The sequence below is a fragment of the Eutrema salsugineum genome, unplaced genomic scaffold (assembly GCF_000478725.1).
Source record: "Eutrema salsugineum unplaced genomic scaffold, Eutsalg1_0 scaffold_3, whole genome shotgun sequence".
NCBI classification, from domain to species: domain Eukaryota; kingdom Viridiplantae; phylum Streptophyta; class Magnoliopsida; order Brassicales; family Brassicaceae; genus Eutrema; species Eutrema salsugineum.
The window spans coordinates 9,896,545-9,911,703 of NW_006256756.1; the positions used below are offsets into that span (position 1 = coordinate 9,896,545).

Sequence of the window (15,159 nt, forward strand, 5' to 3'; positions counted from 1 at the left end):
ACGTCCGTGACTCTAGTTCGAAAAGTTTAAGCTAAGATCTTATCAAATTTACTCTCTAGCAATGTTTTGAATCGTTCATACCCCAGAGAAAACTTCCCTGAAACCCAGCGCCTTCTTTTCCTATAGATTTACACCGATTTTCGTTCAAGCTTTAGTCTAATATCCTTACTCTTTCAATCGATTTTCATTTAAGAAATTAGGTTTAGGCGTTTTTCTCGTTTTTAGTCGTTTTCGTTAAGTTTAGTTATTGGGTTATTTTAATTCTCGTATTCTCTCGTCAAGATTAGTTTTTACGTTTTAAAGACACCACCAGAACCCCACAAAAATCGCCTGGTTCTAGATTTCCTTACTTTATAATTCTTTCGAAGGCTTTTGCAGGAAAGATCCTCCTTCCCTGTGGATTCGATCCCTAAGTACTACAATCGATCAGCTGTGCACTTGCGGCTATTGATTTCATTTAGGGTAAAACTTGACAACGCCCTCGACACACCACATCACTACTCACATTTATGGACACTTTTTCGGGGTTCAATCAGATATTCATGAACCCTTACGATAGGGAAAAAACGGCATTCATAACAGATTGAGGAATTTACTGCTACAAGGTAATGCCTTTTGGACTCAAGAACGCGGGCGCAACTTATCAGAGGCTCGTCAACAAAATGTTTGCAGAACAGCTCGGCAAGAAGATGGAGGTTTATATTGATGACATGCTGGTTAAGTCGCTCGAGGAGAAGGATCACGTGAAGCATTTGCAAGACTGTTTCGAGCAGCTAAACCTGCATAACATAAAGCTGAATCCGGTGAAGTGTCAATTCGCGGTGACGTCTGGAGAGTTCCTCGGATACCTCATAACTCATCGAGGAATTGAAGCAAATCCAAAGCAAATCAATGCGTTGATAGAAATGGCATCTCCGAGGATGAAACGAAAAGTTCAAAGATTGATAGAACGCGTAGCATCTCTCAACCGTTTTGTTTCCAGGTCGACCGACAAATGTCTACCTTTCTATGATGCCCTTAGGAGCAATAAGAAATTTGAATGGGAAAAACGGTGTGAAAAGGCATTCAAAAATCTGAAAGTCTACTTGGCGAATCCTTTGATCCTTGCGAAGCCAGTGGAAGGGGAACCGCTGTTCCTGTATCTCGCCGTGTCATTAACAGCAGTAAGTGGAGTACTGGTTAGAGAAGAGCGGGGAGAGCAAAAACCTGTCTTCTATGTGAGCCGCAGTTTAACCGAGGCGGAAACGCGTTATCCGCAAATGGAGAAGGTTGCCATAGCTGTCATAATGTCGGCTCGGAAACTGAGAGCATACTTCCAGTCGCACTCAATCCTTGCTACTCAGCCACTACGAAGCATCCTGCATAGCCCGAGCAAGTCCGGAAGACTAGAGAAATGGGCGGTGGAGCTAAGTGAATACAACATCGAATACAAGAACAGATCGTGTGCAAAGTCTCAAGTATTAGCCGATTTTTTTATCGAACTTCCGACTTGATATATTCATAAATTGCATCATTTAATGTACATATTCTAGTCCAAATCATGTCTCATTTGCATGCATTTTAGGTCTTTAGGCATTCTTTTAGGACTTAGGAGATTGCATTGGGTCCAAGAGAGTTTTGCATGTTTTGGAGTGTTAAACAGGTGCTTTTGGAGTTTATTTGGAGTGGATGATGTGATTCAGATGAAGAAATGGAGTTGAACTTATCAAAAATGGTGAAAAGGAGCAATTTTGGGTTTCTCGGCAAAATGATGTACTGATCTCGGCCAAAATCCTTCCCGCAGATAGCTTTCTCGGCCAAAAACACGTACCGCGGTCAAGTCTCTCGGCCAAAAATCCCGAGTGCAGATACATTTCCGAAATCGCGTCACCGGAAGCTCTTGCCGGCCGATTCAGCTTACAGGGTATTCAGAAAAGTTGGAGATAATTGAGTCAAGAACCCAGGACAGGTTGAATAAAGGCATTTGGAGCACTGAGCTGAAGGATACGGTCACCGGAAGACAGACCTCTCTCGAATCCATTCCGGAGCAATCCGATACTCCTGAATGATCGCCTGTCCGGGGAACCTTCCGGTCCTATTCAGCTGTCGGGGGCTTCATCAAGGTTTGAGAGGGTTAGATCAAGGTTTCATAGCAAGTGGAATCACTCAATTCGGAAGCGTGAGAAGAAAGTTAAGCTCGGCGGAAGAAACTCCTGTCTCGCTGCCATTTTGGACCAAACCGATGAGCTCCGAAGAATGCGAAGGACGGTGCACTTCCAGGCCGATTCAGTTTCCGGAGCCTTCATTAGAATCAGAGACAATTGAGTCATCTTTCCAGAACGTCCACGAGTATTTAATTCGGAGCTATGAGCAGGAATATACGGTCTCCGGAATGGACACATGTCTAGACGCCTCTCTCTGATCGTGTAAATGCACTGCAAAGATGAGCCCTCCAGGAAGCCTTCCACTTCCCAAGCACCGAAGCTTCCTTCACCAAAGTTGGAGATATATGAGTCCGCTGTCCTCTGCAACCAGAATCACTCAATTCAGACAAGTATCTTAAACGTTACACTCTCCGGAATGCGAAGTGGTCCAAGCTGCTCTGAATGCTGCGAGAAAGCCTTGCGACTTGGTTAACTCGCAGGCCTGAAGACGAATGCCTGGAAAGTGATGCTGCGAGTTGAGAAGTGCGGGTAAGCTATCAATGGATGAGGTCTGAGGCTCCCGAGCAAGAAAATTTCTAAGTCCACAATACTGCAACTTGGGCATGCTACCTGGGAGACGCTGGAACCAAGCCGCATGATCACTCGCAATCTACTCCGACTTGGGCGTTCTGGCTGGGAGCAAGGAGACCAACCCGCACGGTTTGTACATTCCCCAGAAACCACCTTGGTCCTGCGAGTTGAAGAAGAAGAAGATTAAGCCGCAGCAAGACTCGCAAAACACCCCTACTTGGGCGTGCGGCTAAGACAAAGCGATTTAAGTCTCACAAGACAAGTTCTTCATCTACTGTGACTTGGGCATGCTACCTGGGAGACACTGGACCAACCCGCAGGATTTCCACTTTACCCACTAAAGCCGGGTCAGGACCCGGTTTGTTCCGGGCCGACCCGGTTCATTAGCACTTAGTATATATAGCTTTTTGGGGAAAAACCCTAGGAGGTTATCTTCTCTCTTAGTTTCTCTCTAGTTTTCTTTCCTTTTTAGTGTAAAAACGTTTTTGATTAAGAGATATCTCAAGGATTTAATCAATCTAAGTCTGTTTCTTATCATCTCATCATCTCATTTCTGCTTCTAATCATGATTAACATCATCTCTTGCAAAAGATTAGATGTGTTCTTCATGATTAGTGAGTAGTCATCTTTTAAGCTTCTAGGTGTGTAGATTAGGGTGCTTAGATGTAGATTAATGATTGTTTAAGTTTAGATTCTCTTCTCCTTTCCTTAGTTAGCTGATCCTAATGCTAGATCATTGCACATCACTTGGGTCTAGAATCTGGGTTTTTCATGCACCAAAAGTGTTTGATGAAATGTCTGAATGAAAGCTAATTAAGGGTTTATGCATTAATGCCATGGGAATGTTTGTTAATTGCATAAATGACATATTAGAGTTGATTCTTAATGCTTACTAGTTCATATTTCACAAATGGGAATTTGGTTTGAAAATGGATTAGTATAGAGATTAATACCTTCATGAGAGGAATAATCTAGCTTTAAACTCTAAGTTGATTGGATTTGAGATCATGTGATGTTTGCTTTATCTTTCTGTATAAGATTCAGTCTTTCTTAGCTCTTATTTTGATGCACAAAGAGGCTGTCTGGTCATTTTAGACTTGGACCCTTATGCTTGTTGATCGTTTATTCATCTAATGGGAATTAGTCTTGAATTGGTAATTAACAAAGGGATTTCTGTCATGAGAATGAATTAATCTGATTAAGAAGCCTAGACTAAAGATTTGCAAGTGTTGCATTGTTTGCTTAGCATCATGAATTCACATTTAAAGCACCCTGATCAATGATCACATCTAGAGGTTTAGCTTTCTCTTTATTTGAATTTGAGTGTTTGTTTAGTTTCTCTTGCTTGTTTAATTCTTAATTACTGTTTGTTCTTGCTTGTTTTGTTATATGCTTTTAGATAATCTTGGTTACCAACTCATCTGCTTATTAGACTTGGATTAAGATAGCTCATCATAGTTCTAGTGTCTAGAATCTCTCCATTTGGATTGATACCTCAAGTGCTACAATGACATGAGTAGTTGAGGAATTGATCAAGGATTGAAAAATTCCTACTATCAATTTGGCGCCGTTGCCAATTGGAGAGTTCATTCTAGCATTAGGACTTTGGATCTTCTTGAGATCAAGTCATTTTCTTTTGTTTTACTGATTACCTTTCAAGTGCTGTCTTTGTTTTCAGGTGTATGAACACCAGAAGTCAAGCAAGAAGACAAAGAGAAAGAGCTGAGCACATTGAGAGGTTGGGTATGGATCAAGGGCAACAAGCTCATGGTGGTAATGGAAACCACCAGAATCAGGAAGAGCCACCACCTCCACGTCCAAGACAAGTTGTGGGAGCTGGTGATGAGGCCAATGCTCAGGGTCAAAGACATGGGATTCAGGCCCCAACACCTGAAAACGATTTTGAGATCAACTCTGGCCTGATCAACATGGTGCAATCAAGCAAGTTCCATGGCTTGGCATTAGAAGACCCATTAGATCACATTGACAACTTTGATAGAGTTTGTGATCTAACTAAGATGAATGGAGTGAGTGAGGACAGTTTCAATTTGAGGCTATTTCCTTTTTCTCTAGGAGACAAAGCTCATCAGTGGGAAAAGTCTCTACCTCAAGGATCAGTCACAACTTGGGAGCAATGCAAAAGAGCATTTCTAACCAAGTTCTTCTCTTCATCAAGAACAGCAAGGTTAAGAAATGAAATCTCAAGTTTCATTCAGAAGAACCATGAATCATTTTGTGAGGCTTGGGAAAGATTTAGAGGGTATACCATGCAATGCCCTCACCATGGATTCTCAGATTGTCAGCTGCTAAGTACCTTCTACAGAGGTACTTTACCAAAGGTCAGACTTCTCTTGGACACAGCTTCAAATGGTAATTTCATGACCAAGGAAGTCAATGATGCCATGACCCTAGTGGAGAATGTAGCTCAGAGTGATGAGCTTTATGGATCAGACTTTGAAAGGAATTCAAGAGGAGCTGTGAGTGCTGAAGAGGAAAGGACAAGGAAAGACATCAAGTCTCTCAATGAGAAGCTAGACACACTTCTCTTAGCTTCTCATCAGTCAGCCAACTTTGTTAAAGATGTGAATCATGTGTTTCAAGACACATTTCAAAGGGAAGACATCACAACTGAGGTGAACTTTTTAGGTGGCCAACAAGGTTACCAAAAGGGCTTTACCTACTACAAGAATCCCCCAAACCAGAACTTCTATCCTCAAAACACTCAACAACAAGGTTTTGTTCTTCACCAACAACAAAGTCTCCAACAGAACTCAGAGAATAAGGATCAAGAAGTGCAAAACCTGCTCCAGGAAATCCTCAAAGGTCAAGCAAGTGGTGCCATGGAGTTTAACAAGAAAATGGCAGAGATTAACAACAAGGTGGATTGCAGTTATTCTGATCTTCTATCTCAGCTTTCAACCTTGGCTTCCAAAGTCAAGACTCTAGAGAACAACAAGGGCCACTGCAGTTCTCAAGCTCAAAGATCTTTACCAGGTACATCAGTTGCACATCCAACAGAATACTGCAATGCCATACTCTCAAATGATGAGAATCATGCTGCTGTCAAAGAAATTGAGGATCTTCTCCATGGCAATGTCTCAAGTGCAAAGTTCCTAACACAAGATGATGAGGACGCCATCATAGAGGAGTTTGACTTCCTGTTCTGTGATCTCAATGAGGACATTGAGAAAGAAGGTGGGGAGGCAGCTTGTTTTGATATGAAAAAGAATGATTATGAGATTGCTGAAGGAAAGGATCAGAGAATGATTCAAGGAAGGAAATCTGATGGAGTCTCTAGCACTGGCTCAACAAGGATGAAACCCAAATCTATTCCCAAGCTAGGCAACCCAGGAAAGTTCTCCATCTCATGCTCTCTTGGAAATTTGAAAGTGGACAATGCTTTGTGTGATTATGGATCAAGCATCAGTGTAATGTCCTTAGACATGGTGGAGAGACTAGGGATCAAGAGTCTTAAGCATCACCCCATGTCAATCACCTTTGGAGATTCATCCTCAAAGAAACCATATGGAATCCTTGAAGACTACCCATTGAAAATTGGTGAATGCATAGTTCCAACAGATTTTGTAGTTATGAAGATGAAGAAGACAAAAGATCTACCTCTTTTGCTTGGAACTCCATTTCTGAACACCACAGGAGCAAGGATGGACTTTGATACTCAAAGAGTGGTGCTTGCTAAGGTACATGATGAAGTATCTTATCCTCTTAAGCCTCCTCTTGCTGTGTTTTGCGGAGTTATATCTGATGATTCTGATGAGTTGAAACACTATGGGATGATGTATGTGGGGAGTATTGGAACTATAGAAGAAGCTCAACCCCTTGCATCTGTTGAGAAAAAGAAAGATTCCCTAATAAGACCTGATCTTGAGTTTGAAGGGGATTTCTTTAGTGATGATGAAGCTTGCTTGGGATTCTCTATCTCCTACACCAAGTGAGACGGAGATCAGCAGCAACAAAGGCAATGGCTCAGGGTCTCAAGTCAAGAACCCACCACGAACCAGACCATTCACTCTTGAGTCATCTTCTCAGGTCTTAACTCTCACTCCTTGGAAGTTTGTTGGTGGAGCTGTTGAATACAAGGTTAAAGGCAATGGAAGATCAAGACCATTTGCCAAAGTCAGAGCTATCCTCACACCAGAGTTCATAGACAAAGGATCTGATGGTGTCCAAGAGCTGATGAACAATGACCTCATGCTTGAATTCATGGACAAGACCTGGAGCATCAAAGCTCCTCCTCTCCCTTACTAAAAAGAGTGTAAGAAGTCAAACTTAGTGACTTTAAACAAAGTGCTCTTGGGAGACACCCCAAGCTTATCCTAGTATATAATCTTTTTAATATTTTCTCTCATTTCTTTTTATGTTTTAGGATCTTTTGATGGGTTTTGTGAGTTGGTCTCAGGTTTTAGGTGATTTTTGGAGGACATAGCTCAGTGATGAATGGAATGGAGCATTTGAAAGGGCTTAGAGAAGTGTCTAAGGTTTGAAAACTTGGAGGACACCTGAGTGCTACCTGGGTGTGCGGCTTGGATAAAGAAAAGACTAACTCGCAGCAGGACCCGCAATCTACACCGAGTTGGTCGTGCTACCTGGTGCAAGAGGATCAGGCCGCACAAAAGAGAGGAAAGGCCAAGGTGACTTAGTGCTGAGTCCTGCGAGTTGGTTGTGCTAGCTGGTGTCCAAGAGCCCAGGCCGCAGCAAGACTCGTAATTCACACCGGCCTGGGCGTGCGAGAAAGAAACAAAAGGGACCAGGCCGCATAAGATCAAGAAGAAGCCTGGGGAGTTTAAGTCCCAAAGTCTGCGACCTGGGAGTGCGGCTCAGTAAGCAATGGACTAAGCCGTACGATGATCCGCAGTACACTCCGAGTTGGGCGTGCTGGCTGGGAGCAAGGAGACCAGGCCGCACCAAAAAGAAAAAAGGCCGAGGTATCTATGTCCCAAAGTCTGCGAGTTGGTCCAAGACAAGTCCATGCCGCACAAGGGAGTTCAGGCCAAGCCAAACCCATCTCCGGTGATGTCTAGCCTCATCTGGTGCAGATACTCACTCCCCTTTTGCATAAGAACCACACCAGGTATCACTCCAAACACTTGTAAATGAGCATTTAGCATTTTTCTTTATCTTTTGCATTTCATGTTTGATTTTTTCTCTTTCTCATGCTTTTATAACACAAGGGACTGTGTTATTTAAGTGTGGGGGAGGGGTTTTGTGTTTACTAATCATGTTTATTCTGCTCTTATTTTCCTTTTTACTTTGAGTCTCATTTTGCATTCATCTAAGTGCATATAAAAACCAAAAAAATGGAAAAATCTGAACAATTTTCACAAAAAAATGCTCATGTAGATTCATTCACATTTTAGGTTGAGTCTAGTTTGCATTTTCATATAGGTTGCATCATATGCAAATGGGAGTAATGATAGGTTCTTTCCATGAGAGTACATCACTTTGAGAATTTGGATTAAATATGCTTGTGAAATGACTTTTGTGCTTGCAAGGCTTGAAATGCTTTGAATCTGAGAAGCAAGTTTGAATTGAACTCAACTCTAATAAGTGATAACCTTGAACTTGACTTGAAATTATCTTGTGATGCATTGTTTGAATAAGCTTGTGGATACCTATATACATATTTGAGCTAGAATCCTGTTTTTACCACCCTCTTCCTTAGCTCAAATGGCTGAGTCCACATCTGGATCAGTTTTCCTCACCTTGAACCCATCCTTCCTTCAAGCCAAATGTTTGTGTGTGATTGAAAGGCCACCTTGGATCAAACTTAGCAGAAAGTGTTAGGTTTAGAGCGACAAGGGCAAGTATCATTGAGTGTTAAGTTCCATCATCAAGGAGCTGAGAGATTTGGCAAGAACTAAGTGTGGGGGAATACTTGTTGGTGAGTGGAAAAAGGAGAGATGAGTGGTAAAAGGAAAGTGGTGAGAACTAGGGGATAGAAAAAAAGAAAAGAAATCAGTCTTGGAGTTTTGAGTCAAAGAAATGAGCTCTAGTGTTTTGAAAAGAAAGAGTCTAGCCTCTAAGTGAAAGGAAAAGAAAAGAAGCCAAAGAGATCAAATGTTTTTTTTTTTTAAAAAAAAAAGAAAGAAAAAGAGGCTAGAAGTTACAAAAGAAAGTGAAAAAGAGCTATGAAAAGTTTGAACTCCAAGACTTGAGTGTGAAAATGAAAAGTGAGTCCCCTAGTGAGAGGAAGATGAGTGTAGAAAGTGAGGTTCTTGAGAGGTTGAGCAAGTGAGAAATCTTTGAGTAGAGTGTGGGGTGGGATGAGTCCTTGCCCTTGTATGCATAGGTTGTTTTTTACCTTTAACATTCTGCCAAAGTTTGATCATTCATTGAGAGATCCCCTTGCTGCATTGAACCCACTCAGGCGCTGATGAGACCATTTTAGTCTCATTCTTCACCCTAGCCAAACTTTGCTTGTTTGAACATTGCATCATTTGATCCACTTGGTAAAGAGCTTAATGAATGTCAAAGAGTTGAGGAATAAGAGAACTTGTGGAGATTACTGTTGAGTTGATACATCAGAGTATGGTCTTGCATTGCATATTGAGCATGAACTTGAATTCTCTTAGTGGTAACTTTTCTCTTTCAAAGGAAAAATGACCTCCCAATGCATTCAACCTCTCTCTCTCATTTGTTCTCTTTGCTTGAGGACAAGCAAAGGATAAGTGTGGAGGAGTTGATATATTCATAAATTGCATCATTTAATGTACATATTCTAGTCCAAATCATGTCTCATTTGCATGCATTTTAGGTCTTTAGGCATTCTTTTAGGACTTAGGAGATTGCATTAGGTCCAAGAGAGTTTTGCATGTTTTGGAGTGTTAAACAGGTCCTTTGGAGTTATTTGGAGTGGAGGATGTGATTCAGATGAAGAAATGGAGTTGAACTTATCAAAAATGGTGAAAAGGAGCAGTTTTGGGTTTCTCGGAAAAATGATGTACTGATGGCCAAAGATTCTCCGCCAAAATCCTTCCCGCGGATAGTTTTCTCGGCCAAAAACACGTACCGCGATCAAGTCTCTCGGCCAAAAATACCAGGTGCAGATACATTTCCGAAATCGCGTCACCGGAAGCTCTTGCCGGCCGATTCAGCTTACAAGGTCTTCAGAAAAGTTGGAGATAATTGAGTCACGAACCCAGGAAAGGTTTAATAAAGGCATTTGGAGCACGGAGCTGAAAGATACGGTCACCAGAAGACAGACCACTCTCGCATCCATTCCGGAGCAATCCGATACTCCTGAATGATCGCCTGTCCGGGGAACCTTCCGGTCCGATTCAGTTGTCAGGGGGCTTCATCAAGGTTTGCGAGGGTTAGATCACGGTTCCATAGCAAGTGGAATCACTCAATTCGGACGCGTGAGCAGAAAGGTAAGCTCGGCGGAAGAAACTCCTGTCTCGCTGCCATTTTGGACCAAACCGATGAGCTCCGAAGAATGCGAAGGACGGTGCACTTCCAGGCCGATTCAGTTTCCGGAGCCTTCATTAGAATCAGAGACAATTGAGTCATCTTTCCAGAACGTCCACGAGTATTTAATTCGGAGCTATGAGCAGGAATATACGGTCTCCGGAATGGACACATGTCTAGACGCCTCTCTCTGATCGTGTAAATGCACTGCAAAGATGAGCCCTCCAGGAAGCCTTCCACTTCCCAAGCACCGAAGCTTCCTTCACCAAAGTTGGAGATATATGAGTCCGCTGTCCTCTGCAACCAGAATCACTCAATTCAGACAAGTATCTTAAACGTTACACTCTCCGGAATGCAAAGTGGTCCAAGCTGCTCTGAATGCTGCGAGAAAGCCTTGCGACTTGGTTAACTCGCAGGCCTGAAGACGAATGCCTGGAAATTGATGCTGCGAGTTGAGAATTGCGGGTAAGCTATCAATGGATGAGGTCTGAGGCTCCCGAGCAAGAAAATTGCTAAGTCCAAAATACTGCGACTTGGGCATGCTACCTGGGAGACGCTGGAACCAAGCCGCATGATCACTCGCAATCTACTCCGACTTGGACGTGCTGGCTGGGAGCAAGGAGACCAACCCGCACGGTTTGTACATTCCCCAGAAACCGCCTTGGTCCTGCGAGTTGAAGAAGAAGAAGATTAAGCCGCAGCAAGACTCGCAAAACACTCCTACTTGGGCGTGCGGCTAAGACAAAGCGATTTAAGTCTCACAAGACAAGTTCTTCATCTACTGCGACTTGGGCATGCTACCTGGGAGACACTGGACCAACCCGCAGGATTTCCACTTTACCCACTAAAGCCGGGTCAGGACCCACTTTTTTCCGGGCCGACCCGGTTCATTAGCACTTAGTATATATAGCTTTTTGGGGAAAAACCCTAGGAGGTTATCTTCTCTCTTAGTTTCTCTCTAGTTTTCTTTCCTTTTTAGTGTAAAAACGTTTTTGATTAAGAGATATCTCAAGGATTTAATCAATCTAAGTCTGTTTCTTATCATCTCATCATCTCATTTCTGCTTCTAATCATGATTAACATCATCTCTTGCAAAAGATTAGATGTGTTCTTCATGATTAGTGAGTAGGCATCTTTTAAGCTTCTAGGTGTGTAGATTAGGGTGCTTAGATGTAGATTAATGATTGTTTAAGCTTAGATTCTCTTCTCCTTTCCTTAGTTAGCTGATCCTAATGCTAGATCATTGCACATCACTTGGGTCTAGAATCTGGGTTTTTCATGCACCAAAAGTGTTTGATGAAATGCCTGAATGAAAACTAACTAAGGGTTTATGCATTAATGCCATGGGAATGTTTGTTAATTGCATAAATGACATATTAGAGTTGATTCTTAATGCTTACTAGTTCATATTTCACAAATGAGAATTTGGTTTGAAAATGGATTAGTATAGAGATTAATACCTTCATGAGAGGAATAATCTAGCTTTAAACTTTAAGTTGATTGGATTTGAGATCATGTGATGCTTGCTTTATCTTTCTGTATAAGATTCAGTCTTTCTTAGCTCTTATTTTGATGCACAAAGAGGCTGTCTGGTCATTTTAGACTTGGACCCTTATGCTTGTTGATTGTTTATTCATCTAATGGGAATTAGTCTTGAATTGGTAATTAATGAAGGGATTTCTGTCATGAGAATGAATTAATCTGATTAAGAAGCCTAGACTAAAGATTTGAAAGTGTTGAATTGTCTGCTTAGCATCATGAATTCACATTTAAAGCACCCTGATATATTCATAAATTGCATCATTAGGTGTACATATTTTAGTCCAAATCATGTCTTATCTCATGCATTTTAGGTCTTTAAGCATTGTTTTAGGACTTAGGAGATTACATTAGGTCCAAGAGAGTTTTGCATGTTTTGGAGTGTTAAACAGGTGCTTTTGGAGCCAATTTGGAGTGGAGGATGTGATTCAGATGAAGAAATGGAGTTGGAATGATCAAAAATGGTGAAAAGGAGCAATTTTGGGTTTCTCGGCAAAATGCTGTACTGAAAGTCGAAGATCCTCGGCCAAAATCCTTCCCGCGGGTAGCTTTCTCGGCCAAAAACACGTACCGCGGTCAAGTCTCTCGGCCAAAAATCCTGGGTGCAGATACATTTCCGAAATCGCGTCACCGGAAGATCTTGCCGGCCGATTCAGCTGTCGGAGTCTTCATAAAAGTTGGAGATAACTGAGTCAAGAGTTCAGAACAGTTGGAATCAAAGCATTTGGCCCACGGATCTGAAAGATATGGTAATCGGAAGACAGACCTCTCTCGCATCCATTCCGGAGCAATCCGATACTCCTGAATGATCGCCTGTCCGGGGAACCTTCCGGTCCGATTCAGTTGTCGGGGGCTTCATCAAAGTTGGAGACGATTGGATCATGGTTCCATAGCAAGTGGAATAATGGAATTCGGACGCGTGAGAAGAAAGTTGAGCTCGTCGGAAGAAACCCCTGTCTCGCTGCCGTCTTGGACCGACCCGATGAGCTCCGAAGAATGCGAAGGACGGCGCACTTCCAGGCAGATTCAGTTTCCGGGGTCTTCATAAGAATCAGAGATGTTTGAGTCCTCTTTCCAGAACGTCCAAGATCATCCAATTCAAATGTATGAGCAAGAATTTAACGTCTCCGGAATGGACACATGTCTAGACGCCTTTCTCTGATCGTGTAAATGCATTGCGAAGATGAGCCCTCCAGGAAGCCTTCCACTTCCCAAGCGCCGATAGTTTCTTCACCAAAGATTGAGCTGAATGAGTTATCTTTCTCATGGAACTGGTTTCAGGTCATTTGGTGTTACGAGCTGAAAGTTACACTGAACAGAAGAGAAGCTGCTCAATTCGGGTTTTAAGAGATGCAACTGTAAGCTAAGAGCTGTGTCCTACCTCGGCGTGAATACCTCGGCGTGAATACCTCGGCATGTATGCCGAGGAGGCATGTTTACGAAGCCTTGGGACTATACCTCGAGGTAGGACTTCGGCCTTTCAACACCGAGGCTCCCTTGATCACCAAAATGATCCCCAAACGACTAAGTGTTGAAGCAGACCTTGGTGTGAACCCTTCAGCATGCTATGCCGAGCTCCTATGTTACACAAACCTCGGGTACCAGGCACCTCGGCATGTATGCCGAGGTCCTCATCTCTCCAACCCAGATCACAAACAAATCCTCTTCACGTTTCAAAGCTTTAACCGGATCAAATGCCAAGTCTCATGCATGTTCTTCAAGTGTTCATCAAAGTTTCAACCCAGCACATAACCCCCTGGTGTATGGCCCTCGGTGTGAGACTTCTTCAGATGGCGAGGGGTGGCTCCAGCAACCCAGAAAGGGCGGGTCAGTACCCAGTTTGTCCTGGGCTGACCCGGCCCACACCCTTTTATATAAATAGTTTTTAGAGACTAAAACCCTAGTTATGTTTTATCTTATCCTCTAATCTGCCTCTTTTTGTTTTTTCTCTGCTTCTTAGTGTAAAAACGAGTTTGATCAAGAGATATCTAGCAGATTTAATCATCTTAAAGCTATTTCTTATCATCTAATCATCTCATCTCTGCTTCTAATCATGATTAACACCACCTCTTGCAAAGGAAATGGTGTGTTAATCATGATTAGTGAGTAGTTATCTTTTAAGCTTCTAGGTGTGTAGATTAGGGTGCTTAGATGATCGGTTTATGATGTTTAGGTTCTAGATTATCATCTCCTTTCCTTAGTTAGCTGCTCTTAATGCTAGATCTTTGCACATCACTCTGATCTAGACCTTAGTCATTTCTCCACCCACAAGGTGTTTGATGAAATGTCTGAATGAGCTAAGCTAGGGGTTTATGCCGTTTTCATCATGGGAATGATTTGTTAAATGCATGAATGACATATTAGAACTGTTTCTTAATGCTCACTGATTCATATTTCACAAATGATGATTTGGTTTGAAAGTGGATTAGTGTAGAGATTAATGCCTTCATGAGAGGATTAGTCTAGATTTGAGTTCTAAGTTAATTGGTTTTGAGATCATGTGATTGCTTGTTGCTGCTTTCTGTGTAAGATTCGGTCTCCTTGAAATAGAAACCGTTTGGTCATTATTAGACTTGATACTTTATGCTTGTTGATTGCTTGATCTTGCTTAAGGTGAATTAATCTTGATTTAGTGATTTACAAAGAGTTTATTGTCATGGGAATGAATTAATCTGCTTTTGAAGTCTAGACTAAAGAGTAACTTGCATTGCATTATTGTTCTTAGCATCATGAATAAATCTCTAAAGCACCCTAATCAATGATCACATCTAGAGGTTTAGCTTTCTCTTTGTTTTGAATCTGAGTCTTTGTTTTGTTGTCTTGTTGCTTGTTCTTAAATTACTGCTTGTTTTTTTGTTTACTTTATATTTTAGATCACCTTGTTACCAACTCATCCGCTTGTTAGACTTGAATTAAGATAGCTCCTCATAGTTCTAGTGTCTAGAATCTCTCCATTTGGATTGATACCTCAAGTGCTACAATGACATGAGTAGTTGAGGAATTGATCAAGGATTGAAAAATTCCTGCTATCAATTTGGCGCCGTTGCCAATTGGAGAGTTCATTCTAGCATTAGAACTTTGGATCTTCTTGAGATCAAGTCATTGTTTTCTTTTGTTTTACTAAGCTTTTATTTTCACCATGTTAATGTATATCACTAAGAGCATGCATCTCTTTGAGATGATGAATTTTCTCTTTTTCATTGTTACTAACTTGTCTTCCTTGATTCTCTTGAGCTTTGAAAGGTACCAAATTCACAAGAAGAGAAATGGAAAGACACGTTCTATTGAGCTGTTGGAGATGGACGTCCACAAGAGCATTATTCCAGTCCCAAAACCGCAACAACAGCCACAACCTCCAGCACTGACCCAAGCTCCAAAGAAAACGCCCACAGTTGGAAGCTGTGACACTCCTTGTAGTCATGGAAAGAGGTATGGCATCCACCCTCTCAATTGAAGCTGCGGCCTATGAGATCAAGCAGCT

At 42.0% G+C, this 15,159-nt stretch overlaps 1 non-coding gene across 1 annotated transcript; it reads right to left on the reverse strand.

Annotated features, from left to right (window-relative positions):
• Positions 1-4,897: 4,897 nt before the first annotated feature.
• LOC112085592 lies at positions 4,898-5,004 on the reverse strand. The gene has a single exon (XR_002898894.1). It is a non-coding gene; the product is annotated as a small nucleolar RNA R71 (small nucleolar RNA).
• Between the last annotated feature and the right edge of the window lie 10,155 nt (positions 5,005-15,159).